The 27,309-nt window shown below is 40.5% G+C and overlaps 1 protein-coding gene and 1 long non-coding RNA gene across 22 annotated transcripts in view; one reads left to right on the forward strand and one right to left on the reverse strand.

Moving 5' to 3' along the window:
* Window positions 1-27,309, forward strand: part of celf4 (CUGBP, Elav-like family member 4) — an 890,875-nt gene that overhangs the window by 230,007 nt on the left and 633,559 nt on the right. The gene's annotated exons all lie outside the window — the stretch shown is intronic.
* LOC137326395 (uncharacterized) lies at window positions 844-15,081 on the reverse strand. Its single transcript, XR_010964195.1, has 4 exons — window positions 15,020-15,081; window positions 1,279-1,381; window positions 1,018-1,186; window positions 844-900 (listed from the first exon to the last, which is right to left on the reverse strand). It is a non-coding gene; the product is annotated as an uncharacterized lncRNA (long non-coding RNA).

Here is a 27,309-nt window from a genome sequence, read left to right on the forward strand (position 1 = left end):
TAGTCAGAGTAAGGGATATTTTGATAGGGTGAGATGAAATAAGGGAAGAGGCTCATTTGGAGCATAAACACCACAATAAACATATAAGAACATAAGAAATAGGAGCAGGAGTAGGCCAATCGGCCCCTCTAGCCTGCTCCGCCATTCAATAAGATCATGGCTGATCTGATCCTAACCTCAAATCTAAATTCATGTCCCATTTCCTGCCCGCTCCCCATAACCCCTAATTCCCTTTACTTCTAGGAAACTGTCTATTTCTGTTTTAAATTTATTTAATGATGTAGCTTCCACAGCTTCCTGGGGCAGCAAATTCCACGGACCTGCTACCCTCTGAGTGAAGAAGTTTCTCCTCATCTCAGTTTTGAAAGAGCAGCCCCTTATTCTAAGATTATGCCCCCTAGTTCTAGTTTCACCCATCCTTGGGAACATCCTTACCGCATCCACCCGATCAAGCCCCTTCACAATCTTATATGTTTCGATAAGATCGCCTCTCATTCTTCTGAGCTCCAATGAGTAGAGTCCCAATCTACTCAACCTCTCCTCATATGTCCGCCCCCTCATCCCCGGGATTAACCGAGTGAACCTTCTTTGTACTGCCTCGAGAGCAAGTATGTCTTTTCTTAAGTATGGAAAATATTGGGCCAAATGGTCTGTTTCTGTGCTGTAAAATTCTACGTATATTTATGTTGGCAGATGATGTGGAGTGGCTAAACCTGATTCCAACCCAACATGCTAAAAACCAGTGGACAGGTACAAAAATAATTTAAAAGGCTAATAAATTGTTCAAATCTATTTTTTTTTTAAAAGAATTTTGACCGGTTTCGATAATGTTTGAACAGAAGCGTTCATTTATTCGAAAGTATGTCTGGCTCTGTCCAATCCGAGGACTTTAAAAGGTACCTGTTACAAAGCGTAAGAGATCAATCAATAATCACGGCTTGCTTGTGGCCTATTAATTGTGACCAATAATCAATTATTTAATAATTAAACTGTATTTAAAACATCATTCCTTTATACCTGGCCTTTTTCTTTATTTTCACTTGCTGTCTCTTGCATTTTTTCTGCTATTTTTGACAAGGCTGCTCTGTCGGCTTAGTTCCAAGAATCTCTAAGGGTTCCGCATGATCCCAAAGGAGCTCTGGATAGACCGTCCTATAGTACATTTCTTGAATGAGTGGCAGTGAAGCTGGGAAGAAAAGGATATCAAACGTTTAGCGTGAATGAATGCAGCTATTTTTAAGACATTAAATGCTGAATCAGCAGATTTGGTGTACTAACTTAATGTGGCATAAACTGGCAGGAGACAGGTTTGTGCCAGTGGTCCACCACACACAGAGAAAAACAAAGAATACTGGAAAACACTCAGCAGGTCAGGCAGCATCTGTGGAGAGAGAAACAAAGTTAAAGTTTCAGGTCGATAACCTTTCATCAGAGTCTACAATCTTAGTCACACTGCGGGGGAAGGGGAGGGGTGAAAACAAAGGTTCAGTTTCCATACAGGGGCAAGATGCTTTCCCACAGGCAAGAAGAGATGGAACGAGTATCAATATAGCATTGCCACCTTTTCACAAGTGTAAAAACGGATAAGGGATGGATGGGTGTTTGGAGTATAGCTGTGGCTCGAGTTCTGATGTTCGCTTCGCTGGTGATGAAAATTAATAGCTCCATATCATAATGTGGATGCAAAATGGAAAAAAATGAACTATTTTAAAGCTCCGACATTTTGCTTCTGGTTTGCATTTCAAAACTATTCATACAGCCCATTCAAACCAGAATGTCCTGTGCAAAGCCAGGCAGGTGGTAACCCTAGATCAGTAAGAGAGTCAACTAAAGTTATTCAAGTGTGCATGATCCAGCAAATGGCTCAGGAGTGGCACTGGCAGAGGATGATCACTCCCTCTCAATCGAAGAACAGAGCATGGCAGAAGCCAAAGAGAACGGAAAATACCCCAAAAAACTGTATTACCTAAAAATCAATTCTTTTCCCCCTCTTGTTTTTGCTTTGTGAGCCACACTGTTTCAGCAGCTGGATTTAACGCACCGTTTTTAACCTATTTATCCTGGCTGTATTCAGGATAAATAATTCTGCAGAGGTTCGAATGCCGGAACAAAGGCAGCCCTTCCACTGTAAATCTTGACACAGCAGAGGAGACGGAGAAAGTCTGCTGTCCCTTTGTCTCATTAAGAGCTCTGTATCTGATCTACGGTCACAGGGTAACCTCTGAATTAGTTCACACTCACTGAAGCAAATTGATTTCTCTCGCTTGCAATTAACGATTGGCCCTGGATCAAGCCATTAGAATAATTTGTTTCCAAAAAAAAACCAAAGGAAACTAGATCCCAAACATTAAAGTTTCCATCAGCCACAATTAACCAGAGCAAGTCAAGGAGGTCCTTGGAAAAGGACATTCAGATGAATGCCTGCACTATCAAAGCTCCTAAGAAACAGTGGGTGTAGGGCAATGCTTCCAACTCTAGAGTCAGTGATCTTCAAACTTTTCTGTGTGAAGGACCTCCTTCAACTATTAACACAGTACCTGAGACGCCCCTGCAAATATGAACACACTCTTGGAAATCCCTACAAATATTGACAGATGCCTTGGGGACTCTTTACGAATATTGACACACATTCTAGGGAATCCATGCAAACATTGGCACGTTCCTGGGAGCGCCCAGTAAATATTGACACTCCCAGGAACCCTGCAAAATTATTGACACAGGCCTGAGGCTCCATACAAATATTAACACACATACCTGGGAAACCCTCCAAATATTGACCCAGGCCAGGGACCTAGTGTTCTCACTTTGAAAAGACAGTCATCAACCTAAGGAAAAACATAGCAATCCCTGCAGAAAATAAGTTCTATTAATGTACAGAACTAATATGCTAGGGAGTCAACAAATACAGAAAAAATTAGAAAATAGTATGAGGGGACCCCAGTTTGAAAACCTATGCTTTCGATCACTATGTAGAACTGATAAACAGAGGGGAGATTCCCCCTTGGTAACTTGGAGAGCATGACCAAGCTTTCTCACTGGTGCGAGCTCTGATACAATCAAGTTCTCCTAATCTGGGCAATTCAAATATATTCAGGTATATCCACTCCAGTTCAGGTCTATTGCAATTCATGAAAAACAAGCAATATCTTGTCAGTAGTAACTGTATTTTCTTGCAAACATGTAAATTACACGAAGATCAGATAAGAAGACATGTTGACAGCAAAATCCAAGAGTGAGTTGACTGTGAGGTGGTGAGATTTTGTTAATCATCAGCTACTTATCCAGTTTATACCACACAATGTTAATACAATTGAGAGAAATAAAACTGAAAGAAATAAGTAACTGAAAATAACTTACTGTTTGCAGCTGGAAAAATGAAAAAATAAAATTGGCATAGAAAATGTATGCATGCATTCAGCTCCCTTGTTAAGTGTAAAATACATTAATACATTTTTCAAATCTAAAATGTTTCCAGATGGAAAACCAACTTGGAATGAGAATGAATACTCATAGGTTTTTTTTCCATTACCCAGGTGTGCTCCATTTCTCCAATAAGAATCAAATATTCTTTTGTTTCCATCAACTTTTTCTCCTCAAAGTATTTCTTCTGCACTCTACCTCACTAATTCTCAATTTAAAAAGTGCCCTTCAAGTGCCGAGTTAACACGACATGCTGAGTGATAAATATTTATTATTTTAGAACTCTATTACCATAAGGTCATTTTTTTAATTTTAATGACTTGTTAGCTATCAGCATGCTGTGTTTCTGAAGTGTCACATCTACACAAAAAGCATTTCTGACGTCTTTAGTATAGATTGTGCTAGTTCTAACCGGACACAGCTTCCACTTTCCAGAAGATAGTGGCTGAAATTGCCTTACGTTGGCACAAACCGCACAGCATAGTTCGGCTGTGAAGTGGTCCAAATTAAATTTTAGCAAGCAGTGTAAGACCACCTCAAGGAGATCGTCTGACATCAGTTTGACTTTACACTGGCTAGGGTAAAACTTTAAGAATGTTAAAGAGATGAGTGTGCCATCAATGCCTTGCTGCCATTATATATATTTTTTTGACAATTTTCACTCCTTCGTCTCTCCTCATGCTGGGATATAGTTCTGCAGTGTCTTTCATGACCTCTAAGAGGTCACGACCTCAGGAAGAAAGAACGAAAGAAAGAACAGCCAATTAAGTATTTTTTGAAGTGTAGTCACTGTAGGAAATGCGATAGCCAAGCCAATATGTGCTCAGCAAAGTCCCACTAACTAGCAATGTGATAATGACTAGATAATCTGTTTTAGTGATGTTGGTTGGGGATAAATATTGGCCAGGACACCGGGGACAACTCCCCTGCTCTTCTTTGAAATAGTGCCATAGAACCTGAGAAGAAAGACAGGGCCTCAGTTTAACATCTTATCCAAAAGATGGCACCTCTGACAATACAGCACTTCCTCAGTACTGCACTGGAGTGCCAGCCTTGATTTAGCTCTGTTGTAAATATGTTTGGTGAAAAGAAAAGTTACAAGTTAGTTCAATATTTTCTTAAGTTTGCATTATTACCCTCAAGTGTCTGATTTTTCCCCTTCCCCTACCCCCATGACACAGCATACCAGTTTCACTGGCGGGAGAGCAACATGGAGTTAACATAACAGCTCAGGTCCATCCTATGTCGCTTTAAGGAGGGACCAATCTCAAACTCATACCTGCAGAATAACAGCTTCACGAACTGATGCTTGTTTCACATATCTTGTTTAATTGTACTTTGACCAGCTTCACAACAAAATTAAATGCACTTGTTATTCAATATTAACCTCAATCTAGGATAATTGGCCAGTTATACTATTCATCTTGTATCAGTGTAAAACCAAATCCACTTTGCAGGAACATAAAATGTGCAGTATATCTGAAGCCAAGACACGGTGTGAAAACATCTAGGAGAGCTCCCAGTGTGAGAATCTTTATTGCCAAGATCGCAAATTTGTAAAATCGCTCCTATAATTTATATTAAAAAATAGCAAATGAATAGCAATTGAATGCACCTGAGGTGGCATTTATAAATCAGGTAAAAGTCTCAGATCAATACTCACAAAGAGAGACATGGGTCTGGGTTCTGTTGGCTCCCATATTGGTCTTTGCCCAAAGGCAACAAAGCTCGGTGAGACTGTATTCACCGGTATCCAAATGCTAGCTGAATGTTGATGTTACAAGAGAACTGATGGGACCATTGGCCCTTTCTTAAACTTTTTGAACTTAATTTTTAACGCTTAAAACAGTGCTTAATGTTTAAGCACTGGGCTGTAATTTTACTGCAGTGGCTTTGAAAGTAAAACTTTCCGACTTCATATCCTGAAGCTTGTCTCACATAACTTACTTAATTGCACTTTGAGCAACTTCACAACTAAATTAAACCTTATAGTTTGGGTCAACGCACATGGTGTACTGTAAAGGCAACTAAATCATACCTGTATTCCACTTCCTATATCATTTGCACATGCTGTGATAGCCCACTCAATGGTGTGCACAATTGTTCATTTTCGGTAGATGTATTGTAAATACACAAAAATGCCCCATTAAAGAATTATCTTTTATCATGGGTGAAATGTCCAACTGATGTTGTTTTAAGAATGTCTGGGATTGTTGCCTCCCATCTAGGTGTTTCACTAGTAATTTAACTAGAGAAACAGATTCAAACTCAATTATACAGTGAGTGCAGAAAAGCAACGAGTAAAAGATACAACCTGCACAACGTAGGTTCTTTATTAACATCTATGTCTCCATAAAGGACACATGAACAGTGATGTTATGAGTCTAATGTACTTATGAATGTGCATGGGAACACACAAACCATGTACAAATTGTAATTCTAGATATATGAGGTAAGATGTCTCATGCTATAAATGCATAACATTCCTCTCCTTGCAGATGAATAAAATTGGTAATGTAATACCAAAATTGTGATATCAGCGTTGCGAGTTTTCCATAGTGAATTTTGCTACATTCAGATTTTATGTCAAATTCAGGACCAGTAAAAAATCTTTGGTATATCACACTCCAATTCACTTGGCTCATCACCAGTAAGACCCATCTCAGTCAGTGAAGTAGTGCAGACAAAACTCCAGTGTAAATGCTGATATCAACAGAAATCAATATGTGTCACAAAGTAACAAAATGCATTAAAATAACCTCTCTCAGATTCATGCCAGCGAGTGGAATCACCTTGGAATAGAATCGTAGAAAATTTACGGCACATAAGGAGGCCTTTCGGCCCATCGTCTCCACACCGGCTGAGGAACAAGTCACCCAACCTAATCCCACTTCCCCGCATTTGGTCTGTAGCGCTGCAGGTCACGGCTCTTCAGGTGCACATCCAGGTATTTTTCAAATGAATTAAGGGTTTCTGCCTCTACCACCTTCTCAGGCAGTGAGTTCCAGACCCTCACCACCCTCTGGGTGAAAAAAAATTTCCTCATTTCCACTCTAATCCTTCTACCAATTACTTTAAACTATGCCCCCTGGTTATTGACCCCTCCACTAAGGGAAATAGATCCTTCCTATCCACTCTATCTAGGCCCCTCATAATTTTGTACACCTCAATCAAATCACCCCTCAGCCTCCTCTGTTCCAAGGAAAACATCCCCAGCCTATCCAATCTGTCATCATAGGTAAAATTCTCCAGTCCTGGCAATGTCCTCGTAAATCTCCTCAGCACCCTCTCTAGTGCAATTGCATCCTTTCTGTAATGAGGTAACCAGAACTGTGCGCAGTACGCTAGCTGCGGCCTAACTAGTGTTTTATACAGTTCCAGCATAACCTCCCTGCTTTTATATTCTATGCCTCGGCTAATAAAGGAAAGCATTCTATATGCCTTCTTAACCACCTTATCTACCTGTCCTGCTACCTTCAGGGATCTGTGGACATGCACTCCAAGGTCCCTCACTTCCTCTACACCTTTCAGTATCCTCCCATTTATTGTGTATTCCCTTGTCTTGTTTGCTCTCCCCAAATGCATTACCGCACACTTCCCTGGATTGAACTCCATTTGCCACTTTTCTGCCCATCTGACCAGTCCATTGATATCTTCCTGCAGTCTACAGCTTTCCTCCTCACTATTAACCACACGGCCTATCTTTGTGTCATCCGCAAATTTCTTAATCAACATGTGATTTGGGCACATCCAAAACTCAGAGTACCATTGAACATGCAGTCGCACTAATGCATAAACCATGAAGTGGAACATATGTATCGCTCTTGAGTTTTGAAGGAAATCAGAAAACCACTGACTACAGTTGCTATAATATGGCTGGCATCAGTGAAGCAGCTTTGCTTATTCTGATTCACTTGTGCCAGTCCCTCAGATACAACAATAGCATAACCTGAATTACTCGTCACAACATTCCCCTTACTCCAACAGCTTCTGCTAGATGTTGGGTTCCACAAACACCTTTTGCTTATTTTAGGACTGATTTTAGCATTGACCTGGTTAAATTTCAGAACCTTTCCCCACCCCCCAATATATACCTTGGAAAGAAGCTCCACAATCCAAGCAATAAAACACCACATTATTTTACAAGGGTAAGAACTGATTTTGGACATTTCCTAAGGGATTGTTAGGAGTATAAATAAATAGTGAAATTCACATGTCTATATGCTGAAAGATATCTTGAGGTCTTATTAAGAAATTGTTGGCAAATCTCTCAAGATTCAAGTGCATCATTTTAGTCGTGTAAGTGACACAGTGATACATGATTCATTGTGTTGTACGTTTATAAGCAAAATGAAAATAGTTTCACCAAACACTTGGCATTAAGGTGCTGCCCTTTGAAACTCTTTAATATTGTACCCCGAGCCATTCTTTTAAAATGAAAGCCACTAGTCCATCTGAATGATGAATTGTCCTCTCCGACCTGGGCCCTCTCTTTCTTTGTAATTGGACGGAGTCCAGGGACTTTTGAAAGAGGCTAACCCTGGGCCGTCAGTGCTTATTCTTGGCTTCTGTGTGCCGCTATTCTACATTACATATGACCACCCTCCGATTATGTTTTGCCGGCATGTGCTGATTCCACACAGCACATTTCTGAATTACTCAGACCTCTGAAGGATTGGTCAGCAGACTTCAAGGAGCGAGTCATTAATTACAATGAAACTATGGATTTCTGTAGTAAAATAATTTTAGTGCTATTTGCAAATTGCTCATTGAGCATGAAATATGTTTACTGCTAAAAGTTTACATACCATCCAATGTAATTACCATTAAATTAAACAGCATACCATTAATGTGAACATTTATTTACATGAAAAAGTCCATTTTCGAGTGCTGAGTAAAACGTTATTGATGTGAAAATTTCTGATTTTGCAGTTATACGACACGGTGGCTGAACTTTAGACTGGAGATAAAACTAACACAGAATCAATCACTTTAGTTTGCATTCAGATTTGTTACTCATCCATGGAGTCTGATTTGCACACAGACTGAGGCTGCAGTTAGCTTTGTACCTCCCACCCCCTTTCCTACAATGAGAAAACTTTCTATTCTTACTGCACCTCTGTTCCAAGCATGTTCCTTATAGCAACATGGAACAGGAGTAGGCCATTTAGCCCCTCGAGCCTTTTCCATCATTCAATGAGATCATGGCTGATCTGTGACCTAACTCCATATACCCACCTTAGCCCCATATCCCTTAATACTTTTGGTTAACAAAAATCTATCAATCTCAGATTTAAAATTAACAATTGAGCTAGCATCAACTGCCGTTTGAGGAAGAGAGTTCCAAACTTCTACCAGCCTTTGCGTGTAGAAGTGTTTCCTAACTTCACTCCTGCAAGTCCTGGTTCTAATCTCTAATTTTTAGGCTATGTCCCCTATTCCTAGACTCCCCAACAGTTCCCCTTAATACCTTGAAAACTTCGATCAAATCACCCCTTAATCTTCTAGATTCCAGGGAACGCAAACCTAGTTTGTGTAATCACTTCTTGTAATTTAACCCTTAAAGTCCAGGTATCATTCTGGTAAATCTACGCTGCACTCCCTCCAAGGCCAATATATCCTTCCTAAGGTGCAGTGCCCAGAACTGAACACAGAACTCCAGGTGTGGTCTGACCAGGGCTTTGTATAGCTGTAGCATAACTTCTACCCCCTTGTATTCTAGTCCTCTAGATATAAAGGCCAGCATTCCATTAGCCTTTTTGATTATTTTCTGTACCTGTCCATGACATTTTAATGATCTATGTACATGGACCCCTAAGTCTCTTTGGACCTCCACTGTTTCGAGCTTTTCACCATTTAGAAAGTACTCTGATCTATCCTTTTTAGGTCCAAAGTGGATGACCTCGCACTTGCTTACATTGAAATCCATTTGCCACAGTTTTGCCCATTCACTTAATCTATTAATATCTCTCTGTAATTTTATGCTTCCATCTATACTGCTTACAATGCTGCTTATCTTTGTGTCATCGGCAAACTTGGATTTGTGGCTCTCTAGCCCATCATCTAAGTCGTTAATAAACACAGTGAATAGTTGAGGCCCCAACACAGATCCCTGTGGGACACCACTAGTCAGATCCTGCCAATTTGAGTACCTGCCCATTATCCCTACTCTCCGTCTCCTGCCGCTCAGCTAATTTCCTAACCAGGTCAATAATTTGCCCTCAATTCTATGAACTTCAACTTTAGCTAACAGTCTCTTATGAGGGACTTTATTGAATGCCTTCTGGGAGTCCATATAAACAACACCCATAGACATTCCCCTGTCCACTACTTTAGTCACCACTTCAAAAAATTCAGTCAGGTTCGTCAAGTTCATTACCAATCCTTTACAAATCCATGCTAGCTCTCTCTGATCAGCTGAAAATTTTCATGGTGTTCAGTCACTCTATCCTCTATTATAATTGATTGACAGGCCTCAATGTACCTGTAATATACTTTCTTTGAAATAGTATATTTTACATTAGAAGTCCTACAAGAATAATTGGAATTTCAAGATGATCTCTCAGATTAAGAATAGTTCTAAGAGTACTATTAAATAAGAAATAAAATCTGCAAAAGGGAATAGCGGCCAGAATTTTACACTTTTACACTTGCCAACCCACAATTTTGCACCCATTAAAATGTTGGGTGTAATGGCCTAGTGGTTATGGTACTAGACTAATAACCTAGAGATCATGAGTTCAAATCCCACCATGAAATTGAAATGCCTACTATCAGAAAATGGCCATTAAAGTTGCTGTGCTGTCATAAAAACCCAATAGGTTGACAACTGTCCTGGTGCCTCCCCTTTAAAAACCTTCCCCCACCAACCACCTGGTCTGACCTACATGTGATACCATTGCAGCACATAATACCCTCAGGGCAAGTAATGATGGGCAATAAATGCTGCCCACATCCCAAGGATGTGTTTTTTTTTAAAAAGCAGAAACCTCCAGCCAGCATTGAGCTTCCCCATAATTCCAGTCTAGGAAACTCCCAGGTTTGATTCCCAATCTGTGTTGGGTGACCTGACAGGTGCTTTAATTTACCTCAGGACCCCAGGAATAGGGAGAAAAGAAGTTAATTGGGGTTCCCGTTGCTAATCTCTACCAGGTAAACCCTACTGAAACTGTTCATGAGAGATTATTAAGTGAGATGGCCTGCTGACACTCACTATCTAGGTTCACAATTCAGCAACGCCTATTTGGATTAGTTCTAATGGCCATAGAACTGTATACCAGTAAGAGACAAGGGGCTATAAATTGGGCCGTGTAGCGCCCGTTTTGTAGGCACTACGTGGCCTCCTAAAGACCCAAAATGGCACTCGGATTGCGGGTGCACGTTTCTAGCGTGACGTGCGCCGGACAGCATCTTGGTAAAGGCGTTTGCGCAGGCGCAGATAACGAACGCCAGCAGCTATAAAGTAAGGAGAATATGCGGTAGATCAGTGTGCAAAGCTGATTTAAAGGGACAGATGCGATTTTGGAACTCAACGCTCCAGCCAACGCATTGTCTTAATTTCGCACAGCTGAACAGGTTGTAAACAGCATGGAGGACCCCCCCCACCAGCGCTATTTAAAGGGATCATGCAGGATTTACAGGTTAGTTCCTGGATTATTGCCTTTGGCTGCTGTTGCCTTTGTACCTGTTTTTGGAGATCTCCTACACATGACTAGGGGATATAGCCTAACAATTAGAGCCAGGGCTTGCAGGAGTGAAGTTAGGGAAAGCTTCTACCTACAAAGGGTGGTAGAAGTTTAGAACTATCTTCCGCAAATGGCAGTTGATGCTAGATCAATTGTTAATTTTAAATCTGAGATTGATAGATTTTTGTTAACCAAAGGTATTAAGGGATATGGGCTAAGGCGGGTATGTGGAGTTAGGTCACAGATCAACCATGATCTCATTGAATGGCTGAATAGGCTCGAGGAGCTAAATGGCCTACTCCTGTTCCTATCTTCCTACATTCCTATAATAAAGTTTCAATACTCTACAGGGACTGGGCTGGCTAGCTGACAGGCAACAGCAAGGGCACTGGCAGAGTGACAGGGGTGAGACAGGAATGCTGTCATCCTGAGAGAGGACAGTAGGTTCATGTTCCATGGAGCCACTGCTGCTTGCTGCCTCCTGTTATTCACCACCTTCTCCTGCAAGAAAGCGGGAAGTGTGCCAATGAGTGTCCTGCAAGATGTTTGGGTGATGTGCCTATCATGGTTGAATAGCTGCCAGTAGTGGGTGTGCGCTTACAACAGTAGTGATGTGTGAGGGTGAGAGGAAGCATCTGATTGGAAGAGTTGAGTACTGATTGAAAGCGTATGTTGGTAGGTGGGCGATGGGGGGGCGGGGTGTAGTGCGTGGAGCAGTGGATGCAGCTAGTAGTGCATTTGGTAGGAGATGCCACTTGACTGTTGACCTCACTCACCTTGATCGCTCATGTCAAAGCATTGAACTTCTTCCTGCACTGCATCCATGTTTGTAGTGCTATGCGCCTGGCATTAATTTCGTCCCCTACTGCCTCTTGAGTATATGTCTGGAGGGCTTCTTGCCCCCCTGCGGATATTGGATGCCCCTCCTTCTGTCCACTTCTTGCACCAAGGCCTCTAGTGCATCAGCAGAGAACCTGGGTGAACACTCTCTCACAGGTCTGGTACAAACTTAGATCGGCAGATTGGTGAGGTCTGGCGTGCAGTTTGGACAATGTGGGATTTAGTAGTGCGCAACCTTTATTCAATGTTTTAACATTACTCAACAGTTTGTAAACATAGTGACGGGATCTGCATTTGTGTTTTACATGTGCAATGTCTGATCTCCATTCGGACTCTGTGCGAACCCATATCTTATATTTTGCAAATAATAGGTGCAGGCAGCCTTTAAGAGATCCAGGCTGCCTTTAAGAGGTGCTAGCCACTTGCGCAATATCGGGGCCTCCCTGCTGGTGAGCATCCACTCAACAGCACAGTTAGACCTGGTTGCTCGTGTCGACCGGAGGCAGGTTAATCGCGCACCGCGCCCCCCGCGCCCGATTTCGGGGGTTATCGAATTTAACCCCCAGTGACTCCAGGAGAAAACTGGTAAAAATATAGAGAAACTGTGCTTCAAATCAGACTGGATTTCTACACGTTAAAAATCAGGGACAGAACTGCATTTAAAGTAATACCTTGGGAAGCTCCAAATAAGCTTATCTCCACAGGAGTCAGATCTTACCAAGGTTGCACTGCGAAAGGCAGGGTAATTTTGCAAGACAGGTAATTCACACATCAAGGAGAGCTTTTCGTAATGGTTATGATTGTTTTGTATTAGATCCATTATAAAGATGGCATTATAACTACCTCATTATTACAAAGACAATGATAAACCTCCTGAATTATCCCTTTAAAAGTAGGATACTTTTGGAAGGTGATTGTGTCCCTTTATGTAGTGTTTATTAGTAAGCACGGTACTATTGCTGCATTAATTTTATTTATTTTTGACAGACACAACCTATTCTGTTCAAGTTAAGCCTCACTGCAGCTTTTTAAAACTTGTATTTATTGCAGCCGAGATACAAAAAAATGTGTAAATAAAATTATTCAAATGAGATCTTTTTATTGTAATTGTAACCCTTTACTAATGGGTTGAAGGTCATGCTGGTGTGTTTTACAAAAAAAATACATTACATATACCCAGAGTTTTTACAATGGGGAAAGAAGGCTCTGTGTTCCAGTACAGTAGAATGTGGTCACCATCCCCAGCCAGGAGATTGTCAATTTTCAATCACGTGCCAGTGGCAGCAATCTCACCACCTGGGAAAAATGTATCATAGTGCGGCTCTCACACACCTGCCTTTGCGTTGACAAATTTCAGCCACAGGCATCAATTTGGACCAGACCTGAGCTAATGGTAATCTATATCCACAGTACTTAGAGTAATACAAAATTACAAAAAACCTGTGTTCATATGGGGGGCAATTTTATACAATTCACTCCATTTTGATATACAGTCAGCACCTAACCTCACATTTCTTAAGCAAAAGATGACTATTTATTACGAAGTGACAGCAGCAGTGAACTAAATAATTAGAAATGCCAGCAGATGTATCATCGTGATTTGTGCTACATTTTGTTCCCTGGGCTGTGCTGTGTTGTGTGTATGTCAGCCTCAAGCCAAAAGCAATTGTAAACAAGCCTTTGGGCTTAAAGGGGAACGTTAGACTGGGGGTGAGAATGGGAAGTACTTTCAATGTAAAGTATTTCCCCAGAAAGATGTCAAAAAAAAAATCTTCTACCTGAGGGTAGTTATTTCCAATTGTACTTGGAAATGAAAAAAATAACAGTGAGAAAGTCAATTGGTATGGGTGTGTAATATAGGATGTAAGGTTACGTAGGTGTCCTGAAACTTTGCTTGATTTGCCTTTAAGCATTAGTGAACATCTTTGTGGAATATTTAACCAAGTAGGTTGGATACAATCCATGATGAAGTGGATTGTGTGCAATCGGTGGAAGGAATGGACCTGATGGGCCTAATGATCTTGTCTTATACTGTGCTTAAGTTGCCATGTTTCTGTTAAAAGCAGTCTTAACGTGTCAGATCTCCTGGACATAAAAGACCTATTCTAATGATCTATTTGATGGGTCTGTCGCCATCCAGCTGTCATTACAATGAGCTGGGATCAGCAACATTTCCAGTTCGAGACCGTTGAAACACTTAGTTCTAATTGGGGGAGGGTTGGAGGGGGGAATTGCAAGATCAAAACAAAAACTCAAGATTTTTTTTTAAATTGGTAAGATCACAGGGAATACAATATTTACTCTAGATTTACTCCCATCCTCCTCATTTAAATTTCTTCACCACAACCTAAATGTTGCATCTGCAATGGATCATATCACACTCCCACCTAACTTTCTTGTACAATTTTTTGGGGTGTGATTTAAACCTGTATACAAATCCTGTTGGATCTTATTTTGTGATATAGGATATTTTAGTGATGGAAGAATTGTTCCCAGGTAGTCACAATTGACCTTGGATTAGATAGTAATGACAAATTACACACAATTTTGTTTATTTAACATTTGAATCTATTCTCCTGCGGTCTCTGTTCCTTCTATCTTCCCTATGGTTTCATTACATTACAAGTTGAGTTTTTTTTTTCCTTTGGCAATTATTTAACTCATTATCCAGAGGGGTTGCCTTCTTTGTTCAAGAGAGAATACAAAATGGCCTAACAAGCAAAGACTTATCAAAGCAGCAGTCAACCTCTGGATGTGGTTGCTTCAGGCACAAACAATGCAGTTCAATTCTTTTTAACATGTGGTATTTAACTAAATAAATCTCCTGAAAGGTGGAGTCATGGTTGTCTAAAAACAGCAATTTCTGGATTTGGAGGAATGAAGAGGGGAGGAGAGGAATGCACTCTTAACCCTAAAACTCTGAGCAGATTGAGGGAAGCTCCTGTCTCCTTGGGCAGCTGGGTTTGCTCATTTTCATCTCATGCACTGTGAAATCATAAATAGCTTAATTACTGAAATATTAACTCTAAACTATCAAATTACAACTTTACATTAAATAAAAATGAATACTTTACCTCTTCTGACTGCCATTCTTTTTCCCTCTTCTCATTCCTATTTTCTATCTTTTTAAAAAAAATACTCCAATACTATTGTCTGCTGGATCCCTTTTTTTAAGTTTAAGGTTTTCAACTTACCTTTTTTTTATCCCCAGTCCCATCATCCATTTTGCAGGTGGAAACAGTTTATTTTAACAAGATTGATTTACTCACATTACAGGGACAGGCTGCTGCTGATCAGTTAACTAGTTGGCAGCCCCTGCCCTCCGATAGTGACTGCCAGACTCACCCATGGTAAACTGATTGCAACAATGCCAATTCTGACTAGGAGGAAGGAGAACCATCATTTTAACAAAATTAAGAGACTTTAAAATTGATAAGATCCCTAAAGACACAATGATGTTTTCCTACATTTTATCTCTCTCCCCTGATGCTTAAAGGATTATGAGTTCATTATGATAGCCCTATGGATGCATATTATGAGACTTATATATCAACTTACGAATCACCCTGGCCTGTTCTAGTGAGTGGCACTGATATTTAGATGTACTGCCCGTTGCATCAATGTCAATCATTGGATCTCTTTTGGCTGTGTTGCTGTCGCTTGGTGAACTCGCCTGGGAAGGTAGGTTAGTGCATCTCTCTGTTGGGTAGTGCCCAGCCTATTCAAATTTAAAACAAAAAAGTGTAATATTCTAATAGTGTAAGTACACATCTGGGAGAAAAAAAACTTTTTAATGCAATGCAAATCCTCTCTAAAGGAAATTCAGTGTCCATAAATTCCTGAGATGAGTTCAGTGGCTTTATTGTCTCACAGAATAGATGGGGTCAACATTGGCAACACATGGGGCTTTATTTATATGTAAACGACCCGCACAGTTTATCAGAAGAATGGAATTATTTTATTCCATTCAGCCCAGATGCATTTTATCAGCAATCATTAATGTAATGCTTCTTTTCTGAAACAGATATAGTTTTCCCTGGTTATAGATAAGGGATTTTATAATTTGGATTCTGTGTTGCTTTTAGGATTGCATTGCATGGTTGGATATATAAAACACATGTTGCATTACTCCTTCAGTACATATGATGCCTCTCAATGTTAGAAATGAATGAGACAGTATTCCTCATCTTCGCAGACCTGGACAATATTTCAAAAGTATTAAGTATCAAGTATAATTCTGGATGATCATGGACATTATAAAAGTGTTGTATAATTTCTAAAACATGTTTCCATTATTAATGGTATGGTCACTATTTAATTCTTTTGTCACCTTGTTTAACTTGAATGTGTTAAAGGTTGATAATGCAGTTTGAAGAGAATGAGCAGCAGCTGCAGTTTTTATTGAAGAACATGTATGTAATTAAATGTTGACCATTAAGGAACTGCATTTGTGAAAATGGATGGTAGGATAGGGGTAAAAATAAAGATAAGTTGAAAACCTTGAACTTAAAATAGGATAAAAAGGGTACCAGTAGACTATTGTATATATTAGAGTATTTTTTTTTAAATCTTGGTGTTGGGTAGTTTATAACATTTGAAGCTCGGCTCAGTGTCAAACATGACAGCAAGGTGTATTGAAATCATAAACCAGCTTTTAAAGAATGAGTTTATGATTCTATCACACATAGCACACTAAGGAAATATCCCCCCATTGTTCATACAGGGTTGTTTGGTGTTGTAAGGTAAAATGTTATGTGATGGATATCAGTCTTATCATGAAATTCATGAGACATCTTTGCTGATTACAGTTGCCTCTAGATACATCTTGTTGTTATGCCATCTAATGTCAAACATAAATAAAATATATTCTGATGCTGACAACATCAACTGAAAGTTTTAATAGGGATTCATATTGAGCTTGGATTAAATCCAAATTTAAAGGCCAGTGTGAACGGGATGCCATAATATGCATACCAGACCAGGTTGATGAAGCTGCTGATTCAAGTTCTGTTTCTAACATATTGTGGATTAATCTACAGAAATTAACTTTAATGAATACAATAAAAAAATCTGATAGTGATGTCACAAATCAGGTAAAAAACTCATCTACAGCATACATTTTGCTCTTCATCTCCATCCCACTCCATCTCCTCTCCAAAAAGGAGTTATTTTTCCTCTCTATCACTATCTCATCTACACTGCCAGCTGCACATAACATAAAATCTGGTTGCAATTATGATTTGCAGTTGCTATTTTGGTAATGGTCCGACATGTTAATGCCTACTGATGGCGCTGAGTACAACATACCAAGATTTAATGTTCAGGAAGGATAGACTAGACAGGAGAAGAGGCAGAGTGGCTGTATATGTCAAGGACACATGGGAGATAAAGGAAGTAGGACCATTGGTACAGGTTAAGTTTCCCAATGAGCTAGTCTACCTTGAAGTATGTAATACCAAGAGAGCAAATATAACTCTAGGAATTTTCTATAGACCATCAGAAGGTAGGAAAGTAACTCTATGAAGAGATAAAGAAGGCAGGTATAAATAAAATGATCTTTCAAATGGGGGACTTCAACCAACCTAATAAAAACTAGGAATGCCCAATCAGGCTGGAATCTAAAATACTAAATGCAATGCATGCCTGCTTTCTCATCAATGAATACTACAAGAAGGAACTCACAATCCAACTAAGACAGTATACTATGAAACAGTGTCATCACAGTGTCAATAACCTTATCATGATCAAATTCAGCATGACCTGGATTGAGCCGGTACCCAAGTATATAACCGTGAAAAGACCAATTTCAAGCAAATGAGGGAAGAGCTTAAACAATTTTACTTGAGAAGGGGCAGTAGTATTCAAAAGAAACTCAGCAGAGGGCAGATCAAATACCTTTAAGGACATACTGCTGAGCATGCAGATTGAATACTGCTCAGTGCAGACTAAACGAAAATCGCATGAAATTGACTGACAAGAATGTGAAGTGAAATAAGTAAGATAAACAGGGCTGGATATTTCTCTGGGGCAGTATTTCTATTGGAGGTGAGTCAGAGTAGGACTTCCACCTGGCAGCCCATACCTTGCCTTGGCCCTGACCCATTTTCCAGGGTTGGAGTTGATTACATATGCAGTGCAGGCTTCCAACGACATCTCCATTCTGCAGAGGGAGCCTGCAACCGCAACTGAGAGAAATAGTGCAGTGCTGCAGCAGGCCAGAAAGGAGGTGGAGTTACAGTTAAAGGGGACGGAAGTCTAGGAGAAGGAGAGAGAGATGGCCAGGACTAAGTCCTCACCCTGCTTCCTTGGGTAGCATGTTCTTCCTGTTACTGAAGTTGGTGTACCACCACCCTGGATCGCGTCCAAATGTGGGTCAGTGGTACAGCAGTGGGAAGGCAGGGAATTCAGCCAGTTTCCCAAGCCCCATTCCCTCACTATCATTTAAATGTACTGGGGTGTTCCAAGGCTTGGACTCCTGTTCAATGGATCTATCTGGAGGCGAGGATTTGGCAGTAGACCTGTCTCACCTCTGCCCTCCCCCTCCCCCCACCACCCCTCCTCATTTTCCCTGCTTTACTGCCCTGGCATTACCCAAAAATGCATGGTTTGCCAGAGGAAAATCCAGGTCACAAACTCTACAAAAAGTCTTTAAGGAGAAAAGGAGGGAAACCATTGGGAGGAATACAGGAACCTCCAAATAATCTAAAGAAGGTGGTCAGAGGTGCAAAGAGGGAACTAGAAATGAGCATCACTGCAAAATTCTAATTCAACAAGTATCATAATAGCAAGTAAGTTATCTAAGAAGAATGTAGATCCCTCAAAGTGTTAATTGTATTCAGGTGGTGGGTATCAATTGGGGAATTTCTTGATCCTTTTTTATAGGAGAGCTTATCTAGGGTGTGGTGTGTGTGTAAGGGGAATCTCTATGAATAAAGGCTTGGAAACAACTAAAGACCAGGCTCTAGTATTCTATCTTTCACCACATGGCTATCCATTTATAACATTAAGGGTTGAAACTGAGGATGAACTGAAAATAATTAACATATTAAATGATTACTTCCTGGAAATATTCAGCAGAGAAGAATACAGGAATGTCCAAAAAATGTAAAGAAAGTAGTCAGTTATGCAGTGAGGGACCCAGACTGGCTAAAAGGGCATAAAACCAAGGAATCCTATTGAATGGACAGTACCTTCCCAAATGTGTCATGTGAGACTTGGGACAAAATTTACAAAGTGTGATGGTGGTCATAAGGGAGTCAGTAAATAATACAGGGAGGTCCCTCTGGATGTGGAACAAGCTATGTAGTACCTATTTTCAACAAAATATGACATAGCAAACCTGGATAACTAATCTTATTTGCCTTACATTAACAACTGGCAAAATAATGGAATTGATCATTAGGAATCATCTTGAGGATTGCCTAAATGAAAATAACCTTGTAAGTGGCAGCTAGCAGGGTTTCAGAAGAAGATCTTGGCTGATCGATCTTCTTGACTTTTTCAGGAAATGGCATCCTTAGTGGGCATTGGAAAATCCTATGATGGAGTGTAACTGAACTTCCAGAAAGCCTTCATTAAAATGCCTTCTTGAAGGCTTATAGGCAAGCTTTAGGCAACAGGTATCATCGGTCAATAGGTATTTATAGAATTGGCGGAAAGAGAGTAAGCGGAGGGTACTAGTCTTGGGACTGATGTAGGTCTGGGGAAATGTACTGAATGGAGTGTCTCAGGAATCAATGTTGAGCCACTGCTGTTTCTAATTTATGTAAAGAACCTAGAAACTGAATTACAATGCAAATTGGTCGAATTCACAGATGATACTAAATTAAGGGGGCAGTTGAGTCTGATGAAGCACCCGAAGAACCACAGAAGGATCTCGACAAAATTTGCAAGTAGGCAAATGAAAATCAATACATGCAAAGTGTTACATATTGAAAGAAAAATGGAATCAGCAATTAACAAAATAAACAGAATGCCAAGGTACTGCAAAAGCAGTAGAGTAAAAATTAGAGTTTATCATGCTGAAGTTTTATGAAGCTCTAGTTAGGCTACACCTTGAAGACTGCATTCAGCACTAGTCACCATGCTATTGGGGAAAGAGGCAGGCTCTCAAATCAGCACATGGAAGAATACAATGCTGAACCCTAGTACCAGAGGCTTGAGTGATAAGCGTAGGCTAGAAAAGTTGGGTTTCTTCAGCTCTGACAGGAGGGGGACCTTATAAAGGGATATAAGATACTAAGTGTAATAGAAGAGGTTAATCTAGAGTACTATTCCAAGTTAAACTGTAACTGCAGGTCAAGGGGGCACGGGTACAAACTAGAAAAAGTTATTAATACCTTGATTGGTCTTCTGGGCCGGGTATCAGAAGCAAAGCCTCTGGAATCATTCAAGAGGTGGCAGAATTCTGTGAAGGGGACCGTAGATTTCTAGGATGAGCTGGATGAGTTGAATGGCTTTCCCCATCTGTTCTTCCCTTTGTGATGTCACATCTCTGTATTTAGAGGAAATAAGAATATGTGAGGGGGAAAACTATACTGAATATACTGAATTTTATGCTACAGTGTAGTTCTGTGTTTAGTCAAATTCACTTGGATGCAAATATGCTGGAAGCACCTATTAAAAAGTAGAAAATCTTTCTTAGCATCTATTTACTTTTCAATTTAGTACTATTAACTGCAAGACTAGTTGGACATTGCCTTTGTGCCTGTCCTATCCTATTGAATGTATCATGACTGCAACCAACAAGTACAAAGCTCCTGAATATTACACAATGTAATGTAACACTGTGACCTCCCAGTCAGGAGTCCAATATTGGACTGCATTCCTGCATATTGAGCATTGTTTCCACTTCAGTATCAAACACTTCTAGCTCAGTAGTTAGGTGCTCATAAAAGCTCCCTCTACACTACCTCAATGTGGTGCCACAAACCCCATGAACAGCTGTTGTGATTGACTCCCTTATTAATAGAGAAACTGGGTGCATGTCAGACCCTCTTGGGCAACCCCAGTATTCTAGCATGCAGTTATGTATTGCTCCTAAAGACAGCCTTTCAGAGAATCTATGGTGTATCCTTGTACATGTGATTTGAATTAAATTGAGGCTAAAGAGTGATTAGAGGAAGTGGGCTCTTCACAACTTTCATTTGTGCAGTACTGTTGCATAGAATCATAGAATCATAGAAGTTTACAACATGGAAACAGGTCCTTCGGCCCAACATGTCCATGTCGCCCAGTTTATACCACTAAGCTAGTCCCAATTGCCTGCACTTGGCCCATATCCCTCTATACCCATCTTACCCATGTAACTGTCCAAATGCTTTTTAAAAGACAAAATTGTACCCGCCTCTATTACTGCCTCTGGCAGCTCGTTCCAGACACTCGTTCCAAAACTGCCCACTAGTTTTTGTAACAAGACCAGCTTACAGTAGAAAAATGAGCCCAATGAATTTTGCATTTGGAATGCTAGCTTATCGGAGAAGATGTCATAAGCAGTTCCCTGACGATGCAGCAAGGTTATGATTTCTGTCTGCAGTGGTAGGGATGTTGCAATTGGCCTCAGTATCCCTGGGTTAGAGAGGAGAAAAATTAGCCTGGGTTCTTGCTGCTAGTTGCTATTGAGTGATCCATGCTATAAGTGTGTGTGTGTGTGTGTGTGTGTGTGTTGGGTGAGAACCAGATCAGACTTGGCTGTGATGCCACCCACCTTCCACAGTTGAATACACTGCCAACACACAGTGTGAAGGCTAACACTTGAGTGAGGTGACTGAGGGCATCTGCCACACATGGAACCATACACCAACAGGAAGTCAGTGTCTTCACAGGAGACAGGAAGGAGAAAATTGTCAAGGGGGACAAAAAAAAGTAAGAAAAGATGTCAAGCTTTATGTTTCTTTTGTGTGGTTGTGGTTGAAAGGATTAGAATGTTCTGGAACATGGTCAATATCATCTGTCACATGAGGGTGATGGTATCAGCGTTATCTTTGATAGGTCAATAGTATCAATGTTTATGTCTGCCAGAAGGATTTAAAACCTCGGCCTAAATGAGCTTATAGGCACAGACTGGATTGAGCCCCGTCAGGAATACAAGTCTTCTGAGCAAGTTAAGATCAATAGGCTAAGGAGCAGCGGTTGTGTCTGACTCATTATATCAACTCACTGACTGGTTGAACAACACATCTCTGCTTAACAAATATCAGGACCTAAAAAGCCAGATGTTGTCTGTAATGTTGAGTTGTTCTCATAGGGATATTTACAGTATTGATGCTTCTGCTGTAAACACATCTACAGCTATTACAGCTCTAGGGTGAACTCATTATGTGCTACTGGAAAAAGCATAGCAATATCAGGCAAAATGAATGTCTGTTATGTGCAGCCTTGTCTTCAACCACATTCAGAATGAATACTGGCTATTTAACCTTATTAGTACATTTAAAATGTTGCTAGAAATGTGTTTATTTTTCAAAGCAGCCTGTCAGATCCTTTTGTCTTTTAAATTATTCCTCCTCTCTGCTTCTCCCTACCCCATTTCTTTTCCCCCGATTTTTTTTTTCTCTTGGTTAAACCATTCCCGATGTTGCATTCATAGCTGTCAGAAGGATAGTACAGTCCAACCATTGTGTTGTCTCCATTAATGCTTGAATGACCCATCAGGAGGCGTGCTTCAATGGTGCAGAAAGGATTCTTCTTCCAACTGAATACATGGAAAGCCTGAATGTGATTGACAGCTATACTCTGAACTCCGAATCAGGACTCCAATATTGGACTGCAATGTTGCATATTGCACATTGTTTCCACTTTCAGCATCAAGCACTTCCAGCTTAGTGGTTAGATGCTCGCCATCCACTACACCAACGTGGTGTTTTAACTTAACTCAAATTTGAGACTAGCACCCCTGTAACAATTCGACATCCCCACATCATTTGCCATCTCTTGGGGGGATTTACAATTTAGTGCCAATTAATACCAAATTATTAATAATTTGGGGAGGGAAGACTGAGAGAGGAGGAGTAGCTTGAAAGACAAAAGGCCTAATGGATTCTGCTTTATTAATAAAAAATGAATATCTAACAACACAGAACTATGTGAGATTGCACATTGTTACATTTCAAATTAGGACCCTTAAGCCCAGCAGATGCGAGAAGACTGTCACTTGATCAGTTTAAGGTGGATTTAAGCCTCAGCTTCCAGAAATGAAAATATAATGCACTAACCCATTACATCACCAATTCCCCTGCCATTATGTCATTCAACCTCAATCACATTGGTCCAGTCTTTGAGAGCCCTTTAACAGTTTCTGTTAAAGTTTCAGCAGCAGATTCTGTGTACATCTTGGGCATGTCTTCCCTCTACACCTGCTAATGAAGAGTTCTCTTAAGAATGAAGTCTGCATCAGATTGAAGCAGAGAAGGATGAATTTTCAGTGTCCTAAGCCATTTTATGGACCACAATGGGGGTGAATTTCTTCAGAGCTTCTCCCACTCCACCGTCGAAACAATGGCGTAAGTACAGTGTAAGGCTGATTTACAGCGTAAGATTGAGGAAATTTGGGCAAATATGCTTATTTTTACGCTATGCCTAAATTGCCTCCATCTTTTACACTGATTTTGCAAAACCTCCACCGAATCCCCCTGCTGCTTATTAACATAGTCCACCCTCATACAAAAGTGTAGCTGACATGAATTTCATGAAATTTACACAGTCCTGAATGGTTTGTAAATTTATGCCTTAAATTTTGGCCACAACAGGACTCAAAGTCATGTTCCATGGTTCTTTTTTAAGAGATTTTTTTTTCTCTCTCATCACAGAGGCCTTATTTTCTGTGTCTTTGAATGCATCTTTATGGTATTATAATGATTTGTATTAAAAATTGAAAAACTTCCACGATCGATCACAATGTCTTAAAACTGCTGTGCCTAAATGTGCATAAATTATGGTTTGATGGCTTCAAACTTTAATTTTTATGCATAAAGAGGGACTTATACAAGGTAAATGATGTAAGTTCAGTGCTCTCCTTGGGCCCTGATTGTTTACGCTGATTTCTACTTGTTTTACGTTCCGCCATATCCTAATAAGTTTCTCAGGAAATTTTGGCATAACTCGCCGACTGGAAGATCGGTTTAAATTTCAGCTTAACTTGCTGGTTACATCGTTTCAGGAAATTCCAGGACCATGTTTAAGCACTTAAACAGGATTTCTCAACACTGGTAACGTGGGAAAAGTTCTGAGGCAATGCAACCCCCTCTGTAATTTATTAGGGTTATGATCTCTTTTTTTAATACCATATTTTTGTTCTATGATTTTTAACAATGAATTGCTTGAATTTGTCACATGCAACAGGAATCTGGCAAGGAAATGATTGTGAAATTAATATTGCTGTGGCTGGAACTATCTTGATGATTAACACAAAGGAAACAGCAACAGGTGTTGACTGTTCGTTTAGTACTACTTTGACAGAGATTAATGGTTTCATGCCTAGCCATTGAAACATTGGGCCAAATTTTGCTGAAGCAGGGCATCTCGTGGCATGTCCCGTTAGTTAGACACGTTTGTGCGTGTTTAGGTTTGAACATTTTTTGCCCACATAGTTGCTGTGATAACGGAGCAACGAGGGAAACGGGGTCTCTGGGACCTTGGTGAACAACAGGACAAACAGGGTATCTCCTTAACCAATGAGATCTAAGGATTGAGAAATAAACAGAGGAAGGACTGAGAAGGAGGTTGATTTCAATGTCAAATCAGGTACAGAAAGAAAAATAAAGAGAGGGAAAGGAAGATTGGATTAAGAGAGAGAAAAAGAGAACAAAAGGAAAAGTAAGAAAAAACAATTAAAATATTAAATTCGACATTTTTAAAACCTCCTAAAACCATTCACAACCTGAAGGAATGAGACACCACACTTTTAATTGTTCACTTTCTGGGCAAGAGAGGTTGTTTGGCAGTCATTAACAATGATCACATTGTTAAAAGGGTACTTAAGCTGTCAATTACTAGATTTAACTTTCTGTGGTGAGTTTAATGAACAATTAATATGCAAATGCAGCAACTTCATGAAAATCACGAAGAGGTTAAGGATGAGGTGCGGTTTTCATGAAGCTAATGACGGAGCAGCGCAAATCTGCCAGCAAGTTGTGGCGATTTTCAATTCACGGGGTATCTCATTCAGATGCCATTTTTTCAGCAAAATCTGACCCAATGTTCCTTGCCTGCAGAAAGTCAGTCTGGAATATGGTCCTTGCCTGTAAAATTTAAAGAAACCATGCACCTCTTTTTAAATGTAATATTTAAATTGTTTAACATGTTCCCATAGTGGTGTGGAACAGTACATTTCAATTTACCTGGGTAAAGTATCTATCCCTCTACGTCAGTCAAATATAATTGAAGCAGCAGGGAAACTGGTAGTTTTCTGTCTCAAAAATACAAAGGGGGTGAAATCAGTTTTCGGTGATAGTGCAACGCAGACGATAATGCCCGATTTTCTTTTCCAATGGAGGAGGGACCATGGTGACCATTGTTCCATGGGTCGGTTTTGTTTTTCCCTGGGTGACCTAGGGTTAGATAAGCAGACTACAGTTGTCAGAGATTCTAGCTCTGTTGATGTCCAGATGATGCAAGAGCTATGCAACGCAATCTCGGAGTTCAGATCACAACCATTCCAAAACAACAAGTCTGGACGTGGCAGCTGGTGATCAGCAGACAAGTTGGGAGCACCTCCAGCTTTGGTGTTTCAATTAAAGTTCGGTGTAGGCTCTTTTGCAAATGTGTCAGGAATTTTCTATTTTTCTTTGCTGTAGAATTTCCATATTTTTTTTTGTGGAATAAAAGCTACGTTGACCGTCTTCACGCTGTTTTTTAAAAAATGTATTTGCTGCAGTACCGATTACTTACCTTTTGATGTCAGTAGTATATTTTGAAAAAGCTAAGCGATCTGCAGGGCCTCTGCGTCAAGTGAATGGCATCACTCAGTCATTATATTTTTAAGTATACCATCAGACTCTGACGTGTGTCCTCAGTGAATTTATCCCAGATCTGGTAGTATTTCCAAAAGTGTGAGTTTGAGGGCAAAGCAGGGAGAGCAAGCATTTGGAGCTCAATTACTAAGCTATTGACAGCCTTGGTATTGACACAGCTGCTTGGGAAATTGCATTCAAGATGTGAACTGTTCCTCTTGCTGAATAATATTTACTTTGATTAACATTAACATATTGGTGCTTTGGCACCTTCAATAGTACTACTGCCTTGATTCTGCTGACTGGCATTGGCCAGTGAGACGTTCTGCTGACAACATCATGGGCCTCATAAGTTTCTGAATGTATTTTATTTAGATTTAAATTTTTCCTTTTAGTTTCCCCCCCCCACCCCACTCCCATCTCCCCTGAAGACGTAAACTCCTGCTGAGATATGGTTTCACAGGTGACCTCCACTACATCACCAAGTAGCCTTTCTTCACGTAAACGCAGTGAAAGTCAGCAGGGTATTCAACTGTGGGGAGCATCACAGCCCAGCCAGATCCGTCTCCACCTAAAATCATCGGTGGGAATTTTAACCGGACAGAGGGGAAGTTAAAATGGAGTGGGTGAAATACCCACTCCGATCCGCTCGGCCGCAATTTTAAAAATGCCTGATATTTCAGGCATATGAGACACCTGCCTGTCAATAGGACCCCGATGCAATCTCTACCCGTAAGTGAGCAGGGTGCCCGGAGTGGCAGCCCTGACAGTTGATACCTGGTCAGCAGACTTTCCTGGTAAGTCTTAAACTGCCACGAAGAAAGTGTGGGCCTCCCCTGCTCAGACCTCCACTCACCACCCTCCCTCCCCCACCTTCCCCCTTTGCAAAGTGCTGACAAGCCCAGAACATTCTTTTCCCCACAATTGCCTTTCATGCATCACGCCGAGTTTCCACCATTTTGATCGGGAGGTTGGTCAGCGTCATGTTCATGAGGCTCGGCCATTAAAATGGGCTGGGCCTCCTCCGGCCACACCCTGAAGGGCTCAATACTCACCAGGCCACTTTGCTGCCCGGGGGTTAAGATCCCCACTATGCACTTTCCAGCTGAGGATGGCGATTAATAGCGTAAGCTTTGGGTGATTTTTTATTTCCTCTCCATAAACCAGGATACTGGAGCCAATTTTTGCGCTCTTACCATACCTCGCCTGGGATCAGCTAATCACCCAGAACTAAGGTTGCCAAGCTTCCAGGATTGGCCTGGTGTCTCCAGGAATTGAAGATTAACCTCCAGGACACTGCTGCTAGCAACCCTGGAGAAAAATCATAGGGACATTAAAAACAATTGTGCGTTTTTTTTAAATTTCTTTGAACAAATCTGTTTATTAGTTTTAAAAATATTGGGGCTACGGAGAAA

This window comes from Heptranchias perlo, chromosome 1, assembly GCF_035084215.1.
Source record: "Heptranchias perlo isolate sHepPer1 chromosome 1, sHepPer1.hap1, whole genome shotgun sequence".
In the NCBI taxonomy this organism is placed as follows: Eukaryota; Metazoa; Chordata; class Chondrichthyes; order Hexanchiformes; family Hexanchidae; genus Heptranchias; species Heptranchias perlo.